The 22,430-nt window shown below is 43.4% G+C and overlaps 1 long non-coding RNA gene across 5 annotated transcripts; it reads left to right on the plus strand.

Moving 5' to 3' along the window:
- Positions 1–45: 45 nt before the first annotated feature.
- Positions 46–22,373, plus strand: LOC115947546 (uncharacterized). 5 transcript variants are annotated; one of them, XR_004081456.2, is made up of 5 exons: positions 527–669; positions 867–1,038; positions 3,046–3,208; positions 20,547–21,033; positions 22,183–22,373. It is a non-coding gene; the product is annotated as an uncharacterized lncRNA (long non-coding RNA). The 5 variants fall into 5 exon arrangements; XR_004081457.2 differs by having other exon boundaries at positions 20,547–20,735; XR_004550666.1 differs by lacking the exon at positions 22,183–22,373 and having other exon boundaries at positions 20,547–20,735; positions 20,835–21,158.
- The last annotated feature ends 57 nt before the right edge of the window (positions 22,374–22,430 follow it).

A 22,430-nucleotide genomic window follows, 5' to 3' on the forward strand; every position in this document is an offset into this window, starting at 1 on the left:
GGCAGGGGAGGGGCGGGGAGACCCCGTGACCGCCGGTGGGTGGGGCCGGAGGCTCTGAGGGTGCTGGGGTTCGGGGGTGCCGAAGTGCCGGGGTTCCGGGGTGCCGGGGTTCCGGGGTGCTGGGGTTCCGGGGTGCTGGGGTTCCGGGGTGCCGAAGTGCCGGGGTTCCGGGGTGCCGGGGTTCCGGGGTGCTGGGGTTCCGGGGTGCTGGGGTTCCGGGGTGCCGAAGTGCCGGGGTTCCGGGGTGCTGGGGTTCCGGGGTGCTGGGGTTCCGGGGTGCCGAAGTGCCGGGGTTCCGGGGTGCTGGGGTTCCGGGGTGCTGGGGTTCCGGGGTGCCGGGGTTCCGGGGTGCTGGGGTTCCGGGGTTCCGGAGGCTCTGAGGGTGCCGGGGTGCTGGGGCTCCGGGGTGCTGGGGCTCCGGGGTGCTGGGGTTCCGCGGTGCTGGGGTTCCGGGGTGCTGGGGTGCCGGGGTGCCGGGGCTCCGGGGTGCCGGGGTTCCGGGGTGCTGGGGTTCCGGGGTGCCGGAGGCTCTGATGGTGCCGGGGTGCTGGGGTTCCGGGGTGGGCCCGAGCTGGGCCGGGCCTGCGGGGGGGCTCCTCTGAGGGAACGGGGCTGGCGCGGGGAGCCCGGGATCCGGCATCGGAGAGGAGCCGGCCTCGGACAGCCCGGGTGTGTGTGAGCGGCTCTGCAGAGGCCTTGCCCCGGCAGCCGTAGGGACGTGTCTGTGGGCCTGACCCTCGGCAGGCCTGTGCTCCCGCTTGTGCTACGGCCTCTTGCTGTAATGCAGGCTGCGTTGTTGGAACGGCAGTCTGTTCTTGTCCCTCCTTAAGTACAATCTCACACAGGCTCTCTATGTTCATTTTTAGAATAGTGGGAAATCCTGCAGAAAAAGCGATGCCGTTTTGTACAAGATATGTGACCATCTCCTGTAGAAGTGAGCAAAGCAAACCTCTGGTGGCCCTTGAACGTGCGAGGTGATGGTGGAGAGAGGTGGTTAGTGTTGCGGTCGCTGCTTCAGAGAGGGTCAGATCTATAAAGGTGAGAAATACTGATGTTTGCTTATTAATGTGCAGCATCACAGAGAAGGGGCCAGTGTCAGCTTTGTTTCACTGGAGCAGCAGTCCTGACCAGTGTGCCCCTGTGAAATCAATGACTGAACCAACAGCTAGAGCTTCCCACTTCATTCTTGAATACCATGTGTTCCTCTGTCTTACAGCCTTATTCCAGAAGAAAACCATTTCCAGGAGTGGATTGTTGTTTTGTTTTGGGGTTTTTTTTGTTTTTTTTTTTTTTTTTTTAGTTTCTTTCCAGCCTTATATTTTACTCTGCCTTTTCCATATCAGTTTGTTTCTCACATCCCTTCTCTCCTTCTTAAACAATCTGAGTATGAGCAATTACAGAGTCAGTAAGTAGGTTCAGACCTTGCTAAAGAGGATGATCTTGGAGTCACTCAGGAGAGATTAAGTTCTTTTTTTTAAGTGGTGTACATCTACTTCAGCATGGATGAAAGTAAAACCTTACATGTTCACTGGGAAAGGTACATTACCAGTTATACAAAGCATTAAGCAAATATTAGGTGAGACATAAAAGCAACATATTTCTGAGGTAAATTTTACTAGAATTTATGTAAGTTTCCCAAGTACTTTTGATAAGTTCATACTTGTTAATATAAAGAAGTACTTGATGTTTTGAATAGTGTCTTCCATCCAACTATGTTCTAAAATATCTCTGAATAATTTAAGAATATGTTTTGGGTTCTTTTAGAGTACATTTGTGAGAAACATTAAGGGAATTGAGAGTCTCTTCTTGGCAGCTAACTAGACACATAAAACTCAGCTGATTTTCTATTGAGAAAGTAATTTTTCAGGTAAAAGTCCAGAACACTGGAGCAATGGAGTGTGCTGCAGTTACTTCAGGAGGATAAAATGGTGTATGTGTCAGGGATGCAAACAGAACAGCTCAAAGCGCTCCCTTGCCTACTTCATACATTTGTCTTGGAACTTATAACGACAATAAAATAACTGAACCATACTGAAAGCGAGTAGTAAACCAAAAGCACTAGCCTTGAAGCAAATCTCATGCTCACCCACACACATAGGCAGGTCTGAAATTCTGCTACTTAGAGGCACTAGCAGTGAAGCAATACAGGAGAGAGATTAATTAAGAGAACAGACTCTGGACTGCATAACTTTATGATGTTATATTGAACTGTCACAACTTATTGGAAGATAAAATGTTATGCAGCTATTTTTGCATATAACATTCTTGCTGTCAACTGTTCTGTCATTTGATTGTGCACCTTTTTTTATATAATGCTTCATAGTGGCTTCATAACTGTCCCAAAGCATGCAAAACTCCAGAGTACTTGAGAGCAGTCCATAATCAAGAAACATAATCAAGGATTTCCCAGATCACCATATGGTTGTTTCTTAATTACCATACTGTCAAAAAAGGAAAACTCTTCTTAGTTTGTATAATAACTCTGTACTGAGTGGCTCCTCTACACTGTAGTATTTATCTCGGTTCAGCTACTCGTTTCCCTCAGTCAAAGAAGAAACTGAAGTAGGCAAACCATATATGCATATGCACATATACAAACTAGCATATATATAGGTATATAGTTTAAACATACATTGGCTGAGTGACAGAAAGTCTATGGATATCCAACTTCAAAATACTTGTTATAAAAGGACAGTTTTCTCTATGAAGATCAGGCTTGTGTTTCTAAACTGACCGTTCTCTCCCTTTGAAAGAAGGAAGTTTTTGTATTTGTGTATGCCACTTGGGTAGATGCTCACCCAGAAAAGCATAATAATTTTTGCTGGAAGTTTCAGCAGAAACCCCAAAGAACATGTGAATATGTTCTTGCTTTGTGCCTGCTAATCTCTCTCACATCTAGAATGTATCTTTGTAAGATACTTCCTCAGTGGGGATAAATTCTGTATTATCATAACAAATTAAATAGCTTAACTGTCTCTTTGCCAAGCAGTAGATGATATCATTTCTTTATTATTGTTCTTAGAAAAATGCCATTATATTTTCCAGAGATCTGAGCAAGGAAGTCAAAGGCCCTGTGAATATACAGGAATCTATCCTTCAGACTCCAGCGTTGAGAGCATTTGGATGCATTAATGGGAGAACATTGGAAGGAGTCAGAGGAAAGAAAAGGGAGAAAACAAATAAGGCCACAGTGAAGTCTTTCTAAAAGGTATGATTGCTTATCATGCTAATACACTTTTGAGGCACGTTGCATTGAATTCTGAGCAAAAAATCAGGTGACTATATCTGTAACTGAAGTGTAAAATACGAGTATGTCTTATACCAAGAGAAATCTGCAGTACAACCAGTAGACTGCTCTTACATGTCTAGTCTTTTCGATTAGTCCATGAGTTTTATATATATCCATGAAAGCAAGCACTTGTACACAAACCCAAATGATTCTACATTTTACAGTAGTTAGGAGCATGCTGAAGCAGACTGTTTTTTGCATTGGCTGGGCTTAAATTTATGTGAATGAAATGCTGTGTGGAAAGAAGCTATGACTAGGTAGGAGAAACCCTTAATTGCTAAACCAGAAATTAGACTGCTGGTGAAAATGCCACATCAGTAATGATACAGATGTTGACATCTCCTGAACACAGAACTCTGGGATTCTTGTAACTGATGATAATGTTCATCAGCTTGTGAAGGGCCTAAAGAAGACTGCTACATGTTACAGGACTGGTGTTTCTGCCAGCCTCAAACTGCTTTCTCCTCCTTGCCTGTGACATATATATGGAAAAATAGATCTGCAAGGCTCCAAGTGTGCTACTTGCTCAGTAGAGAGGAGCCATGTATGTCAGATGGAAAAAAAACATTAAATCACATCGTTCCAGTAAGCTTTGTGGAACTCAGGCATTCCACTAGCTTACAGACACAGAGCTCTGTTCCCTGGAGCCCTGAACAAGAAAGGATATTTCCCCAAGGCAGTTTTAAACACCTGACCTGCAAATATGGAGCATGGAGAGGATAGGCAGATAGGAGATAGGCACAGATACATGGCACAGACTGCATTTGTCTGAGTGGCATTTGATGAAGGATCATTCTTTGCTGGGGTCTTGCCTGGAGGACCAGTATGATTTCCTAGCTGGGTTGCAAGCTTACCACAGACTGCCTTAAAAGTAGCAAAATAAACAGTACTGCATCTTCAAAGCACATTGAGATTCAGAGCATTTCCCAGAGCACATTGAGAGGTGAAAAAGTACTGATACATCTGTAGACTACTTATTTCCAGAAATATGAGAGTGCCCCGCATGTAAAGTAATAGTGATTATGGATTTAGATAAAAGTATAAAACCCATGCAAAATTTACCTTGTGTTCTCAGTAAAAGACAGAGGACATGTAAGCTACTTGTAAGTGCTGCTTTTGAAAGACACCCTCAGCGCACCTCTGCAAATAAGACTGTGGGGTTAAGTCCGGGGAGAACTGAGCCAGAGGTGTTGAGGGCTGAGCCAGACACAGACAGTGAGGAAAGGTAAATTGCAATAGCCCCAGTTTTGGCTCTGCTGGGGAGTTGCTTCAGCCTGGCCTGTTCCCTTGCTGGGACACAAGGGATTTGAGTTTAGGGTTTTTTTTGAGATCATGCAATAGCATTTTATCCTTAGCATAGCTTCATAAAGCTACTCACGTAAGCAGAAGACTCGCTGTCCTTTAAGTAATGTGCCACTGGAAACAGGAGAGAGGAAAAGCACTGGGCATCCTAGAAAGTACCACCTTTGCTTATGATTTCTGTGTCTCAAATCAGTGGAGGAAACGTGTGTTTTCAGAAACTGTAAGCAACCCCACTTCATCTCTACTCCAAGACAGTTGGAAGTAGTAAAGTCATTCCTCTTTTTGACTGGAGAGTTTCTTAAAATGTACCACATTTTTAAAGCTACAATTAATATTTTGATCCATCTTACTGTTGTCTTAATTTCCCTGTTGCAGCCTTGAGGATTCTCCCTTGTTCCCCTCCTAGTGCAGAAATCTGTGTACGAAGTGTATTACTTAATTTCAATTACATGTTAATTACAGAAGACAAGTGGTTACTGAATCTTGCACCATAATTAATCAACCTGATATTTACTTACTACATTGTTCATACTGCAATAAGCTGTAGCTGGACAAGCAGGGCAAGGAAAGTGAGTGACAAGAGCATTATCATGGCACACTGCCTCCCATTGGGAAAGTTCATCTTCCCTCTGAAAGAGACGCCTTCAGGGATCATGTAATTTGAATTCCCTGTGAATTTAGTGTCATCTTAGCTTGACCAGCTCTGGAAGAACATATTAACCTCCTCTTGTGATTTTCAGAAAACCATTCTAATTTAGCAAGTAATTAAGGGTCACATGTAGGATAAAGAGCTCGATAAGCTTGGATTACGCACAGGAAGCTTTGTTTCCAAGGCAACCCTAACGGAGGGGGTGTTAATGCTGAGGTCAGTCAGTTAATGAACTGGGTATGGTTACTGGCTGCAAGATGTATTGAACTGGGGAAATGAAACTAACAATTGCATTACCACTTAATGATTTGATGATAGAAAACAAATGCCTACAAAGCTAGCTCTCACTGAATACTGGAGACAAAGGTTATGGGCAGTGGGACCGTTCTGCTGAGCGAGGTCACGACAAGTCTGAAACGGTGACGCTCGACAAACTTATTTTCTTGTTGTTTTTTTTTTTAAGCTAAAATTACCTTAGTCATCATTCATGGATTTCACAGCTTCTCAGTGTGAGGCTGTCAGTGTTTGCGTAAGGTGCCATTTCTCACACATTTGGTCCATGCTGGAGGTTCATTTCTTCCTGAGGTTAGTCCTGGCGGGGTTACTACCTGTGTAACACTGTCAGAACAAAATCAGCTGGATGGATTTAGCACACCGAAAAGCAAGACACTAGGCTTCCAGGAGCTCAGGAGGTGATACACCCCTCCCTTAGGGCTGAAGGCTCTGGGAACTAATCTCATGGGAGGTTTGACAGGGCAGACACACAGACATCATGGACATGGCTAAAATATCAAAGCAGATGATATGCAGCAAGCACAAGCTGATCTATTAAAACATGTTAATATATTAAGAGTGGAATCTGCAGGTATAGTTTGGATGATGGGAAGAATATTCTGACTTATTTCCCTAGATGGCAAAACATCTTTTAGCACTGTAGAATTTCAAAATAGGGTATTTTGACCTTTATATGTTTCATTTTGATCAAACTTATCTATATGTATAGGACTTCTATGCCATTTAGTAACCAAATGAAGGAGCATTATAGAAATTCAGTATTTTTAGCCTTATGAAAACAAACCAATGTTTTTCTTTCTAATTCCAGAAAAAAAATCAGATTGCTGTTTAATTTAAAATTAATTCCCTTAATTTCAGAAATTCCCTTTCCTACCAGTTTTTATGCCTATAAAAATACAAAATTTGCAGTGGAAGAGGCTTTTTAACAAGCAAATCAGTTAACATTTTCTGTTAATATGCAGGCATTGCATGATGTAAGAAACATTTGGGAACCAGCACATGATAGGGAAATATAGAGTACAAAGAGTAGGAGTGACCTATCAGATACTAAATGCTTTCTCAGTTCACTTGTACCATAGCTATCCCTTGTGGTCTGTGAGAGAAAAGAATTGCACAGGTATTTTTCAAAGCTTCCTTTGAAACAAACAAACATTCTCTACTTTTTGCTACACAGATGACATTAATGTTCTACAATACACTGTGACAGTTCAGTCATTCTTGCACCTGGAATACAGGTACCTCTAACTGTGGCATGCTTTTTCCAAATGTGTATCCATTGTGGAGATATAAAGTAGGACAATTTCTGATGTCACCTTATCTCTTTCTTATGTGCAGCCTTGCTATAAAAGCAAGACAGTTTGTCTTCACAGAATCACAGAATTGCACAATAGTTAGGGTTGGAAAGGACCTTAAGATCATCCAGTTCCAGCCCCCCTGCCATGGGCAGGGACACCTCACACTAAACCATGTCACCCAAGACTCCATCCAAGCTGGCCTTTAACTCTGCCAGTGATGGAGCATTCACAAGTTTCTTGAGCAACCCATTCCAGTGCTTCACCACCCTTCTTCCTTACATCTAACCTAAACTTCCTGGTTAAGTTTGAACCCATTATCCCTTGCCTTATCATTACAAGCGTTGGACCACATTTGCTTGAACTGGGGAGAATTCAGACACTCTGCTCTCTCAAATATGCCCTGTAGATCTTTCAGGAAAAATCAGGCTGTGCAGGAAGCGAGCTGACAACCAGTGATGGCAGCTTTGTGGGACAGTTTGGAGCAGCAGCTGGCCCAAATAAGTTTGCAAGTGGTAAATATGCTGTTGCTCCCAGAAAAGTGTGACCAAGGGAAAGCATGCGAATGAGGAGAGATCTGTAAAACACAACCTGTCGGGAGGGCAGACTTCTTACACTGATTAGATGAAGGAAAGCTCAGCACAGCCATTCAAACCCTAAAAGTTACTGCTAAAACCTCCCATAGCAATGATTAAAAAAACCCCTAACCAAACCCAAACTAGAAGGGAATTAACCTTCTGTGTCCACAGGTGTCTGGAGAAAAATTTAATGGCCTTAAACAGTGGCAAAATATTAGTGGGTATTTTTAATTTGTTCCAGCTACTTGTGTATGTGGAGAGAGTCCTGACAGGGCCATAGCATCTGTGCACAAGCTTTTTTAGGAGCAGCTTCCGTGCTTGGGCACTGGACAGGATAGATCATCTCTCAGTATTCTTTCCTTCCCAACTTGCTTCCCGTGATAGCTGTGCACGTACAGGTACTGTGCGCAGTTTTAGGTGTCTCAGTACAAGGACATTCAACTGTTAGAGCGTGTGCAGTGGAGAGTGATGAAGATGGTTAAAAGTCTTGAGGGCAAGACTAGCAACTAGCAGCCGAAGTCACTTAATTTGTTCAAGCCTGGAGAAGAGAAAGCTGGTGGGTGCCCTCATCAAAGTCTGCAGCTTCCTCGGGGGGTAAGGAGGGAGGTACTGATTTCTCTTTGGTGGCCAACAATGGGACATGAGGAAATGAAGTGAAGTTAGATCAGGGGAAGTTCAAATTGGACATTAGTAAAAGTTTCTTCACTGTGAGGGTAAGTGGTCCCTGGAACAAGCTCCCCAGGAAAGTGGTCACAGCACCAAGCCTGCCAGAGTTCAAGGAGCATCTGGACAATGCTCTTAGTCATTAGGCAGTTTTTCTGAGGAGCAGGGAGTTGGATGTGATGATCCTTGTGGGTCCCTTCCAACTTGAGATAATCTGTGATCCTCCTCTGTCTCATACTTACCTTCTTTTATGTTTTACTCAGTCTAGGGCTGCCTAGTGACAACATTCAGACAATTCTTCCCTGATTTTATCAAGCATTTTAAAAACTGAACATCCTCACTTTCCTCTTTAGTGAGGGATCTCCTCCTAACATGCCTTTCTGTGGTGCTGAATGGCTATTTTTGAGCCAAATTTTATTAAAATGAACAATTGGCCCATTCATGTTTATCTCCAGCAGGGATGAGCTGAACAGATTTAAAAACCTCTGAACTTCTTTGAACATTGGAAGTTGTCAAATTTAGAATCTTTTCAATCAAATGACCCAGAAGTGAACCATGAAAAGCATGGATGCATCCTTGGCTTTAAACTTTGGCTTCTTGAGTGCAGCCTCTGGGGAAACAGCTCATGTGATCCTCAGCACAGCACAGCTTGAAACGCCCAGTTTTCTTGCTGCTACCTCTCCTATGGCTATGGAACCAATCTCTTCCACTTCCCAGATATCTGCCCCTGACTTTGAGTCTTGCGCCTGCTACACTTCTGTTCTCTCATTTGTTTTACCTCACTTCCCTTCTTTTTCTTGTTTGATTTCTCTGGCATATTTATCTGCCTTCTGACAATAGGCCTTCCCTTAGCAGCTGGACATGTTTTCAGATACTTCATTGTGTAATGCAACACAACTGCCAGTCTCAAAGGGGAGGACAATGTAAGAAATAATCCCAATAATCCCTAAAGCATCAGCTGATGGATGGAGAATCATCCTGATTGTTTTCAACACAAGCATGGGCACTGCATGCTTTCCCCCAATGATTTCTATATGACAACAGGAAGGGGTTCTCTGATTTTGGTACCTGAAGGAATAGTTAGCCAGATAGAAGCCCCCTTCAATTTCATTTTAATGAGAACAGGTCTCTGAAATAGAACAAAGAAAGGCACTTGCACACACAGACACACTCACACCATCCTGAAAGCTACAAAGCCAATTTCAGTCTACATGGCAACTACTTCAGTGTGGGACCACAAAGTTCGTATTTTGAACATCCAGTATTACCTAAAGGATGAAGGTCGTGTGCATTTCCTAACATTGCATTTTTATTCTCTGTTAGCTGGGATCACCCTAGTGAAGATAAATGAGCTTACATCACAAGAGCCACTTCTCACCTTTCTCTGAGATACTGCTTGCTTTTTCTAGAGTGCTGCGCTTGTAAATAACAGTGCATGCAGTATCTTGGAGAATCATCCCTGCGCTCTCCAGTGTATTCCTCATTAATAGTACACCCATTTGTTTCCAGTAACCACAAACCAAAGGAGCAGGCTCTAACTGCAGCACCCTGCCTGATGCCTTTGTGACGCACTTTGCAACCACTAAACTACTCACCACTTAGGCAGGAAAAGAGTGTCCACATCCAAACCTTCCAAAAAAAGGAGGTAGTTTAAGGCACCTTTAGTCCCCTCTTTAGCAGCAGCTGATGAGATATGCTATCCCATGGGCGCAGGGAAGGGGTGTTTACCTTTCTCACTCCCTAGGCCGGTGCATTCATCCTCTTCGTGTGCCCCCAAGCTGCAGCTAATGAAGCAGCAGGCATACGGAAGAAGCCACCACTCAGATGGAGTGAGAATACTAGGAGCTGGGGAAGGACCCCAGCCTTCTTGCCTCTTTGTTCCTTAAGAATAGGATCACCTTCACCTTCAGAAAATTAAGGTCATTCCTATTTAAATTAGTGCACAATTGGCCAAGCTCATTAGAAAGGGAAGAGGCCTGGGAAGCATCTTTCCCATCAGCAGCGGCAAGGCAAAAAGTAGACTGGAGGAGGAAGTAGAAGGAGGGTAGAACATGTTTAAGGATTACGTCTTGGCATGCACAGCATGCAATTTCACAACCCATGTCACACTGGCTTGTGGTAAACCAGAAGCTATTAATCCCATGGGAAACAAAGGAAACCCGAGGGACTACCTCCTGCAAGCATTCTGTGAGAACACAGCAGGCAGCACTGACGACAGCGCAGATCTCTGTGCACAGCAGATCTCTGCAAGCAGTCGTACCTGCCTTGGAAAACACATGAAGGTTTTTTAAGTGCATGAATTGCAAAAGAAAATCAAACAACAGCAACAACAAAAGATACTTGCTTAATTAGCCTTAAGAGATCCAAACTGTTTTCCAGCTCTGCATCTTTTGGGTCTTCTTAGAGCAACAGGATTCGCTTTGTTACCTAATTTATAGATGGATGGCTCTAGGAACACATGTTTAGAGGAATTAATGGTAACTTTATTCAGTAGGAAGTTTCTTTCTACCAGCCAGCAAGAAATCCCTCGTTTTCATGACAACCAAAATAAAAGCCAGCGACCATGCATTAGAGTGAAAAGAATCCGGTGTAGAATGTGAATAGGGGTACAAATTACGAAGCATAAACACATCCCCAGGAAACTGGCTGTTTGCAAACTAATTGGGTTTTCGAACTGCAGTTATACCCAGGCAAACCAGGAAAAAAGCCCAACAGAACACTAGAAATTAGGAAAGCAGGAGCCCAGACTTCATTCCTCTTCAGCATAAATAGTTCATCTGAGTTGTCTTAAAAGGTGCATTATCCTTCCTATAGGTTTTTGACTGTAGGTTTTATAGTTTCCAGTACACAACTGCTCAGCAGATGAGTTTTGAAGGATTTGGAGAATTGCCCGGTGGTACTGAGCCCATGACAGAGAGAACAAACTTGTTATCGTTGGGCAACCTTTCCCTTGTTGCCCAAAAGCATCACTTGTAAAATGCAGCCTTGCAGTTACTGAAAAAGGATTCTATGCCCACATGGCTGTGTAACTACATGTAAACAAGATCAGAGAGAACAGAAGCCTGTGTTTAGCAGTCAGATCTATGATTCGATGTGTTTGCACTGTGTGTGTTGCTTGTATCCCAATTTAAAAGCAAAGATGTTTATGAAATGACTTTGAACCTTTCCAGCCCAGCGAGGCTGTGGTTTCACAGGGTGCAGCCTGCAGGGCAGAGCTGTCGGGCATTGCTGCCACCTCAGTGCCTTCTGCCTCATGTCACATCACCGCAGTGGGTGGCAGGCAGCGTAGCAAGGTCCATCCATCACGCCCAGAAGATGCTGGCACTTCTCTGAGCTCTGAAGGGGGCCACAGCAAGCGGCTCACCTGTGAGCAGCAAGGTGGGGCGAGATGAGTCATAAAATCACACAACTGTACAATAGTTGGGGTTGGAAGGGACCTTAAAGCTCATCTAGTTCCAGCTCCAGCCATGGCCAGGGACACCTTCCACTAGCCCATGTTGCTCAAAGGCCTATCCAACCTGGCCTTGACCACCGCCAGGGACGGGACAATTCAACCTACTAGCCTGCCTTTATAGAATCATAGAAATTGGGTTGGAAAGGACCTTAAGATCAGCTAGTTCAAGCTGTCTGCCATGGCTGGCAGGGTGTGCGGGCAGTGGGGTGTGCAGGCAGTGTGGGGCACAGGCACCAGTCTGAGGTCAGAGTGCCAGCCAAAGCAGTGGGCATTGATGTATTTATCGTTGGTATTGCCCCTTTTGTCACAAGCTCACATCCTCACGGCGTGTACTTACATTCAGTTCTTTCCCTTCACGTTTTGTTTATACCAACAGGAAGGCATGCCCGTGTATGTGTGTGTACACAGTGGTTTGGTGGCTCTGAGGCTGGTCAGGGGTTTCTGTGGGGTTTTGCTCTCCAAGGCCTCATTAACTCTGCTCAAGCTGCCTCACTCTGGTTGCCAGTGCTTAAGCAGTGCTTTTTTAAAAAAGCAACCAATTAGCACCTCATCAGCTCCAATTAGAGGAGACAAAAGCAGTGTAAAGATAACTCAATGAGAGGGGGTGGCACAACATCATGTAATCACTTAAGACAGCGGTGAGCATTCACTGGCTGGCTGTGCAGGGCCTATTCACCTTCTTTCCTTCTCTCTGGATGCATTTAAGACCTTTTTTTTTCTGGGAAGCCGGGCCTCCCAGGAGTCTCAGAGTCTCTCATTCAGGGCTACCTGTTTACAGCTCATCGAACAGAAGGACCTAAACAATCCTATATTGTACGCTTAGTGCTTCCTTAAACTTAGGCCTTCACAATGGCATGTTTTCAGAAGCTGGGCAGAATAAGTTAAAGGCTGGCTTTATCCTCATTAAGTGTTCTGCTTGTACTGTCTTCTAATTACATGGCAGGGCAACAATGTATTTTTTTTTCAGTGGAGTTCTTTGGAGCAGTTAATTTGGTGCCTGTACTAAATGCCCCAAAACATTAATTAGTGTGGAAGGAACCCTAATTTCCTCGGCGGCTTTCCTCTCCATTTACTTCCCTTGTTTTCACATAGGCTTGGATGAGCCTCTATAATGAAATTACCTCATTAATGCCTTTTTTCTTGCAGAGTAACTCATTCAAGATCTACCATTTAGTTTTAATTTAATGCTGTCAAAAGCAAAAGGTGCATTCATGTCTTTGATTAGTGCATTTTTTTCTCTCTAAAGAGTGGACAGATTTAAATTATTAAGATGGCAAGTAGAGAGTTATAATTGGATACAAGCAGCACTTCAGTGAATATTAAATGCTTTCAAAGCCTGGCCTATGTGGTCTGCTGACTATTAACTGTGTCCAGTGAGTTATTTTGTGGGTTTTGAATTAACGGCACATTAGCTACTGTGAAGCAAATTAAGTTTAATTTTGTTTATAAAAACCAGTGAAATTGTATTTATCAACATGACATTTAGTTGTAGCAAAGTTCAGTTTTCCCCATTATCCTATACTGACCTCATTGCTTGGTTAGTATTGCTAACATAAGGTCTTATCCTGTACTTCATGGTCATGTGAAGTCTAGCTGGAGGCTTGCCTCTCTATGTCTGGTACGATAAGGCCTTTTATTTGCAAGAACTACTGAGTTCTAAGTATTGTCAAACAGAAACCACCTTAGCCTCATTTGACCATGCTGGGTACGCTGGCACAAAGAATGTCTACTGTTAATGGTGCATGCATAGTTACAAACTGGTTCGATACCAGCAACTGAGCAGGCAGGATTTAACATCTGATTCTTGATCTTTAATTCTCTCTCTTCTCTCTCCTTTCATTTACAACTCATGTCACAGGATATTGGAGATGCATTGGAGAAATGATAATCTCCAGAGACTGGAGAGCAATTTCCAGTCTGCTTGGCATGTGCATGCTATAGTTTATTGTATGGCTGCAGTGCTCCCCAGAGTAAGAAATCAGTCACACACATGGGCACAGGATCTCTGGAGGGCTCTAGTGTCATCTTCTCCTCAAAGGAGGCACAGTCACATCAGCTTGCTCACAGCTTTGCCCAGGGCCTTTACATTTTGAGCGTCTCCAAAGACAGAAATCCCACAATTTCTGCGCCCCTGTTCCACTGTTTACCCACCTCCGCAGGGACATTTTCCTTGCATAATTATAAGGAAATGACTGTGTTTTCAGTGCAAGCGTTAAATACGGTAACATGACAGTGTTTTACAAAACCCATAAATTATAACTTTATTATAATGCACTACATATTACATTTTTGATAAATATTTGATCTATTTGGGGCATATTATATATTTGTACAATGTATTACACAGTTCTGATGTGATTATTTAAACAGTACAAAGTGCGCAGGTTAGCTTTCCCAGGTTACTTTTCCCCAGAGAGTTCAGGTCTCACCTTGTGCAGAGTGAGCACTTGGCTGGGGTGGCTGCTGGTGGCAGAAGTGGCAGATGTCACTCCTGCACTTCCATGAAAAAAATCCCCTCTGCTGCCACCCTTGCAGCACTTTGGCCTCTTGGTTCAGATGGTGAATCGGCTACATCTGTACTACAAATGAAAGTGCCAGGAACTGCTTTCTGCCATATGTCCATGGAGCACAGACCACACGTCCTCATTATCTTGCTCCTAACTCTGAGTTTCTGCTGGTTTTAATGTAAGCACTATCTGGCCTTAAGAGATAGAAGACACAGGGGGTTGATTTTGTTTTTTTCTGCATGTGTGCTTTTCCAGTTTGGAGTGCCTGAGACACAGAAGACACTGTAAGCTTGAAGAGTGTGCATCACCTGCTGCACAGTGTGGGCTTAGGGTGTAATAATGTGGTTTGAAGCATAAAACCTGGAGAAGAAGGCTGCAAAGAGTCCAGGGAACCAGTTCTGATACAGTCTCATCTGTTCTGTCCATGCTTATGAATATCAGAGTTTGCTATTGCTTTGTGGTGCACCAAAGTCCTCTCGTAAACTGTTTAGCAGGGCCCAAAACTGTGCTAGCAGTTATGCAGTGTGAGTGGCTGGGGTCCCAAAGCTGAGCTAGTGCTCTTGGTTTGTCTTATTCTGCCATGAGAACATATCATAAAGTCCTGATTCCGTTCTAGGTCAGCTAGAATAAGAACAGTGTGGGTGGCTTAGGAAGAGCTAGCTCAAGTCCAGTCATTATCCAGATAATCAGTGTTTGTGTGTGACACATGGAGACCCTGGTCCAGGAGTTTTCTAAGTGTAGTGTATACCATCAAACCTCAGTTTCTCCTAATATCCAACAGCATTTTCCTCCAGGTCCATATTAGTCCAGTGACTGAAGCGTACGCTGAAGAAGTGAGATAGCCAGTCGAATTCTCTCTTCATTTCCAGGAAGTATGTGCATTTCAAATCATTACACCGTGTCTTTCTAGGAGAAAATTGAAGGAATGGTTCTTGTTACCCACTTACCCACTGAAACATGGCATTATGCTGAAAAAGCATCAGAGAGAACAGGCAAGACCCTCAGGCTTGGAGCCAGAGGTGTGTTTGGTCTCTACTCCAAGAACTGTCCCTTTATTTTATGCTTGTATGTTTATTTAATAAAATAATATAATACTAGAAAGAGACGAGGGAACAAGATTTCTCTCTCCAAGATGTATCCCTTGCTACAGGATACCATTATCATAGGAGTCACCTAAAGAGCTCAGCTTCTGCTCCTTTTATTCTGGGGAGTATCAGCTGTGAAGAGCAGGTAGGGAGCCTGATCCCCAAAAGAGCAAGTTGTATGTGGTGAACCCAGGAGTAAAACTGAGTGGCTATTGATAGTGGCTCAGTGAAAAACTGAACTTAGTCTGAATGTTGATCCCAAACCTGCTTTGCCACAGTCTGAAGTAGGGCACACGGATGTGATCCCTGATGGGTACCTGTGCTCAGGCAGAAGGATTAGGAAGATCAAAGGAAGCACTAAGTATGGATAGTAAGAATCACAGTGAAAAAAACACAAGGATGAGCTAGGTGAGTTCAAACACATTATCGTTCCTCACTGAGAGTGGAATAAAAAGTAAGAGCAGAATCTGAAGATATGGGGCAGACAAAAGGAGAGAAATGAGGAAAAGGGTCAACCTGGATCTGTCCTTGGAGGTCCACAGCACACACACTTTGAGGGAGGAGTGCAGGCAGTGCTTTACTGTGCTGCCGTGCCATGCTTGGCAGCAGTGGCACACTCCTTGACAGCTGCCGTGTGCTCCCATCTTTGTGGTTTTACACTGAGTGTGGGTCCAGGCAATTTAGTTAGGTTAAAAACTGCACTCCTCGCTCATTGACAGGTTAGTTTTAAGTTCCATGTTGGAGTTCATTGCGCTGTCTTCCCCATCCATCTGCTGGCACTACTAGGCAGGAGGAAGCAGAAGAAGCAGCAGAGAAGGATGGGACAGGTTGAATGTGTCCTAGCCACTGATGGAAATGCTAATTTCTGCTTGAGTGGTAGACAGTTTAAAGCAATTTGAAGGAAGAACACTCCCCTGAGGAGTGTCTTTGCCATCCATTTATCAAGAAGGCTTCTTAACATAGGCAGACAGTTGCTAAACCAGAGAATTAACTACCCACTGATGAAGTTATTGATCAGAGCTCTTCAACTCCAGACCATTTGTTGTATTAACATCACCCGTGCAGGCGCAACCGCAGTGCCAGAGTGCCCTCTTTTGATGTAATGTGACTTTCAGAGCCGGAAGGGATCCATACACAGCAAAAAGGCTTTGCACCAGAAGGTGACTTTTACAGTGGGAAAAGTGGCATGTAACAGGGGTGGCTGAAGAAGCCAGGAAGGTGATTTACAAAGTATGGATAGTGGAGTAACAGCACAAGAAATACTGCATTACTCTGGCCAGAAAAGCAGCCAAAGTATTAATATCAGCAGGCTCTAGCATAATGCATTGCTCAGGCATAGCAAAGAGTCTGAGAAGGACAGTGGGGCTTCTGTCACTGAGATATCACTGAGGAGGGTAATGAGAGTTAAACAGAACACCAAATTTATCTACAGTCCTCAGGAAAGAGGACAAAAGTCAAACATTCACAATGAAAGAGTAATGTGTTTGTGTGCAGCCTGCGCTTCACTCTCTGGATCACAAGAATCATCTTACTTGGGTACACTTACCTACCTCTCTCTGCCTTCCACTTGAACAGTGCCCTTAAAGGCTTCTAAAGTCAGACAAAGACCTGCCCTGGCAAAATCTTTCCTTCTGTCTGCTGGGAACCCTGGGCAGCATGTACACTGCATGATGCATGTGGTCCCTGCACTGGTGAATTCCTTTGTATGACCTGGGGCTATGCAGAATACCTGGTAATGTCTTTTATCCAGTTTGATCAAAAGAACCCTGACACAGCTAAGCAGTTAGCTGAATGAGCATTTCAGTATGAATAGCACAAATATTTGAATTCAAGTATATGTCAACAGCATTCGATTGAAACCTTCATAATGGAGGCCTGTGGGAACTAAAGGCAGATGAAAGAAGAGGAAAAGATTCTTTGTAGGGCTAAGTTAGAGTATTAAGAAAACCCTGGTTCTCTTGTAAGGTCAGCTGTGTTCTGTATGGAGCCAGCAATGTGCTGACACTAATATTCTGAGTCCCATTTAACCCCTCCATCACCATAGCATTAAGGTGGTTATGGTGGAAGCAGGCTGAAAATTCACATTACCTACTGAAAGGCAGTCATGTAAAAGAATGAGGTCTGTCCGCCAGAACCGATGGGCTGAATGCCTACAGGTGAAGAAAGCTAGTGGTTAATGCAGTGCTTTGGTGGAAAGGCTTTATGTGCCACTTATGTCTAGGGTTTAAGAATTTGCATGTGAAATACAAGAGGGTTAATAGAAGCAGCAAGTAAAATCCATCATGCAAGCTGCTGCAACTCCATGTCTCTGGGTCTAGCTAGCGATGGGGCTGGGGAACATTTGGCAAGCCATGAAGAACCACACAGGAAGCAACATTCAGCACTCATAAAAATACAAATAGCACTAATGGCCTCATCCTGTTCCCTTCTCTGGCTGATCAGGATGAAGGCCTGTTAGCATATATAGGTGGTGAGTCCCTCCAGCCTTAGAAGCTGTGAACACTGAAAACTCTCTTACGTGTCTGCCATAACTAATGATATATCAGTTAATAGCAGCTTGGCCCTTTTCGGTTAGCAAAAAGGCACAGAGTTTCTTTTAAAAATGGCAGGAATTTCACAGTGTCTCAGCCGCAGCTGATTTTGAGAGGTCCCACTAAAGCAGTGGTGTTCTCAGGAAAGTGTGTCTACTTCTAACTTCAGAATCTGTCAAACTGAAGACTGCGCAGATTGACTGATGATGGGTCAGTAAAGAAATGAGTGAGTGCCAGTAAGGCATAGCTACATACTTAAGCAGCTACAGAAACCCGTACATTTCCAAATACTAGGTTCTGGAGTTTGATTTAGGTGACATTTAACCAATAGAAAATTAGCTACACATGACTTGCAGACTAGTGGTAACTGAGGCCTAGGAATTATGCTGGTCAGGCTTCAATTAGCTGGACTTAAAATGTTTCTTTATCAGAATGTTGGAGTAAGTTTTCTTCGCTTTGGCTGCACAAGCTCAATTTCAGATGCTGCAAGAGCCATTACTTGAGCAGTTACATGCTAAGAAAGAGGGCAGGTTCCCTTCTTGACTCTTTCATTTTTAACCCTACAATATGGGAGCCCCTGAGGAAGCACAGCTTCTTCAGAGCAGCCAGGGCCACAGGCACAGGGGAAAAAACTGTTAGTGCAGGGACAAAAATGTGCATCTGTACATTTCCTTACCCTGAGTGTGCCAGAGTTTGGCTGCTGGCAAGAGAGTAGCACAACATCCATATCCGCTGGGTATCTGGGTTTAAGTGAGAGTGCGTTTAGCACAGCCACGGCATTTTGTGGCCTGGCCAACTAAAAGAATTGAACAGAGAAGCTGCTAGCACCAGCATGTCATTTCCCAGCTTTAACCCCTCATGTGCCCCATCCTGCACAGTTACAGTGCTACCTACCAGCAGTACCTTCCTGTGGAAGCCTGTCTCAGAGGTAACACAGGAGACATTTCGTTTGTGACTCCTAAAACCATACCGCTTATTAAAAGCAAAACAAGACACAAAGAGAAAATGTATATAAAAATTATTTTAATAAAAATTAAAATTTCTCCCTCCAAAAATAGGTCAATTCTGGCAGACACAGTGTGGACGGGAGGGAAAAATGACATCAAAACCCCTGATTTGTCTTTTTATATATTTAGGATTAAAAGTTTCCTCCCTACTATCATCTCTCATTGTGGGTGCAAAGGAAATCACAAGTCACATTGCAAAACAAATTTTGGTATGTAATAGGAAATTGTAATGGAGTAATTCACAGTTTTCATAAAACTCAGAGACATTTTCAGTTCCTGGAAGGATACAGCAGAAGCACTGTCCCTGGTTTTAGCAAAGCAGATGTTGGTAAAGTCTGTGTTTCTGAACCAGTTATAAAACACTGTACAGAAGGTTGCTGAAGAAGAATTGATTTCCTGTTTTACTGCATGGGTGTATTTGAGAACAGCGCAGGCAGAAGAGCACTCCTGAGATGACAAGGCAGAGAGCTGTGTGCCGTTTAGCAATGAGATTGGTTCAGAATGCCAGGAGTTCTCCAGCCAGGTTGTGGATATGTTTGAAAGGCTTGAGGAAGAAGTATGAAGACAGTTGTCCTGTACCTGGGCAGAGCGATGAGCGACAGGAACGTATTGCACAGGCCGTTGCTCTAAGTTTAATGACTGCGAGGTGACTCTGGTTTTCCCCACAGCATTGGAAAACACTGCTTTCCACATGTTTTTCATATCTGAATGATTAGTCTGAATTATATTCACTACTCAAAGACTACATCCTTCATGGTGTTTTTCCACAAAACACACCCGAAATAAAAGCATTTCCTCAAGATGAGGAACGCAGTTCTGTTTGACAATGGACTTATCCCTTCCATTAGTTTCTAGAGAAAAAGAAGTAGATAATGTTTAGTGTTTTCTTCTGATGTATCTGCTATTATGGTTCTTACATCTGATAGCAAAGACCTTGCCTGACGAAAAGCAGTCTTTGAAACAGGTGGTCCACTTGTCTTGCACACGCATACTCTATTTGCACTGTTGAGTGTGCATCCATAAATCCTGTTGTTCCCTATTCCAGGAGGGCTCCAGCTCTCTCAGTCATTGCTCTTAATGCAACATAAAGTCCAGGAGCGCTTCCTCTCCAGAACTGGGCAGTCACAGCTTTTTTGTAACACAGTAACAGCAAATTACTGTGGTATTGGCAGGCTTGATCAGTTTTTGTTTAGAAAGTAACAGGAAACCAATGAGAAGTTGAATATCCTTCCTCCTTGGGGTTTTGGGTTCTTTTTAGTACAACTTCACTGAGTGACTGCAGCCATGTATTCCAGTGTGAATGAATTGATCTTTTTTCCCTTCCTTCCACCAAAGTTTGGCCAAGGGTTCTTACGTTTCATGTATGAGTGTGTGCATATACAGAATTTACTGTGCATTTATCTATTAAACAGGTAATATGGAATAGCACAATATGTAATTTGTAATAACAAATGTATCTTGTATGTATTTATAGCATCCGTTTCCTTTTAACATATCTCTGTAAACATACCAGTGCAACTGAATAACATTTGTAATAAGCACACTGTTGTTTTTTCCTGAAGAAGGGTTTGTATTGTTTTAAGCTAATAACCACAGTTCAGCTCTCTTCAGGCCTCTGTTGCCAAATCTCTCACTCATCACCTCCGTCAGTAAATAACATCTTTGTTGTGAACCCCAGTGAGGACTGTGGCAGAAAAAGGTCTTCTGTGTTCAGGGTTCTTAACAAGAGGAACCAGATGGGAAGTGACGTGCATTTCAGACGCTGGCTGGGCAGGGTGCACATGTCCCTGTTGGGGTCAGCCACTGCAGCACCAGGAAGAACAGTTCTGGGGTGCATGCCTGGAATACTTTGACCCCATCAGAACTGTTCCCCTCTTCTGCACACCTTCTTTCAGAGCCTTGGCCTTGCTTCCAGCCCCTCAGGACTCTGTTTACCTACTCTGCGCACTGCTCCCTGGAAACAGATGTTAAAGAAGGAGTTCGGTTTTGGTGTGTTTTCTCACTGTCATCTGTATGCCAAGAAGCAGGACCAGAACACACAAAGATGGAGGAGATACTTTCAGATTGCCTGTAAACAGTCCTCGGTAGACAAGGGGCCTTGAATTCGAGGGTCTTTGGTAGCACTGTCCATGGCTCCATGGAGGGGAGGGGGAAAGAAAAGTACCTTTTTGCCTCTGCTGCAGCTGTCTCACGATGCTCAGTAGGTACCCCTGGCAGATGGGGACCAGGGCCATTGTGCTCTGGGGTGCCCATCCCAGCATGGGAGCAGAGAGGGAACGTCATGGAGCAGAGCCTGGTCAAGAGCCATGGCACCATCCTCTGCAGCCTGTGGGACAGGCCTGTGGCTGCTGTCCCCCTCATCTGTCTGGCCTCTTCTTCAGGGTGTGTGTACCTGTGTGAATGAGTTACTGAAGTGATGAGCTGCTGCTTGGGGCAAAGGAGAGAGGGAAGCAAGGAAGGAGGGAAGGAGGGAGGGGAGAAAAGGAAGGAAGGAGGGAAAGAAGGAGCAAAGGAGCCATTTATGGCCATTTCTATCCCATTTTTGCCCATTTCTTACCAGTTTAAGCCATTTTTTGCTATTTCTAACCAGTTTTAAACCTTTTTTCCCCTGATTTCTATACAATTTTTGGCCATTTCTGACCCAATTTTGGCCACTTCTAACCGATTTTATGCCATTTTTTGCAACTTCTAAGAAATTTTTGACCATTTCTAACCCTTTTTAAGCCATTTTGGCTTTTTTTTTTTTTTAAACACATTTTCGCCATTTCTAGCCCATTTTAATAGGATTTTTTTTTTGGCATTTCTAAACTGGTTTTGGCCAAATTTTTGCCAACCTATTTTTTGCCAAATTCTAACCCATTTAACCCTTTTTTGGCTACTTCTAATGGATTTTTGCCCACCTCTAACCAATTTTATTGGCTATTTCTAAACTCTTTTTGCCATTTCTAACCCATTTTTGGCCACTTCCAACCCGATTTATGCCATTTTTAGCAATTTGTAACTCTTTTATGTCCAGTTCTAACCTGTTTTAAACCATTTTGGACATTTCTAAATAATTTTTCTTAATTTCTAACAATTTTTTTTCCTCTTCAAACACATTTTTGCCCATTTCTTACCTGTTTTAAGCCATTTTTTTCTGTTTCTAACCCATTTTCCCCCATTTCTAACCTATTTTAAGCCATTGTACTCTATTTCTAAAAATTTATGGCCATTTCTATCCCATTTATGCCCATTTCTTACCAGTTTTAAGCCATTTTTGGCTATTTCTAACCCATCTTTCCCATTTCTAACCCTTTTAAAGCTTTTTTTGGGCTATTTCTGAACAATTTGTGGCCATTTCTGTTCCATATTTACCCACTTCTAACACGTTTTAAGCCATTTTTGCCCATTTCTAACTCATTTTTACCCACTTCTTACCTGTTTTAATTCATTTTGGGCCATTTCTACTCCATTCTTGACCATTTGTAATGTGTTGTAAAGCATTTTCTTCATTTTCTAACCCATTTTTGCCCATTCCTTATCTCATTTTAGGTATGGGTCGCCTAAAACCAAAGTTCCTAAAAGAGACTAAAAAGACAAGGACAGCTGAAAAAAACATGAATGAAAAAGCAAATAAATAAAACGCGTAAAGAAAATAAAAAGCAGAAGAGAAGAATGTGATTATAAATCCCCACAAAGCAATAAAAGTCTGAAAGAATCTCGAATAAAAGTTCCCTGAGCAACTTTGCCCCAGCCCCAATATTGCAAACTGTCCCCACTCAGCAGCTGGGGTCCCCGGA

This window comes from Melopsittacus undulatus, assembly GCF_012275295.1.
Source record: "Melopsittacus undulatus isolate bMelUnd1 chromosome W unlocalized genomic scaffold, bMelUnd1.mat.Z SUPER_W_unloc_1, whole genome shotgun sequence".
Lineage (NCBI taxonomy): Eukaryota > Metazoa > Chordata > Aves > Psittaciformes > Psittaculidae > Melopsittacus > Melopsittacus undulatus.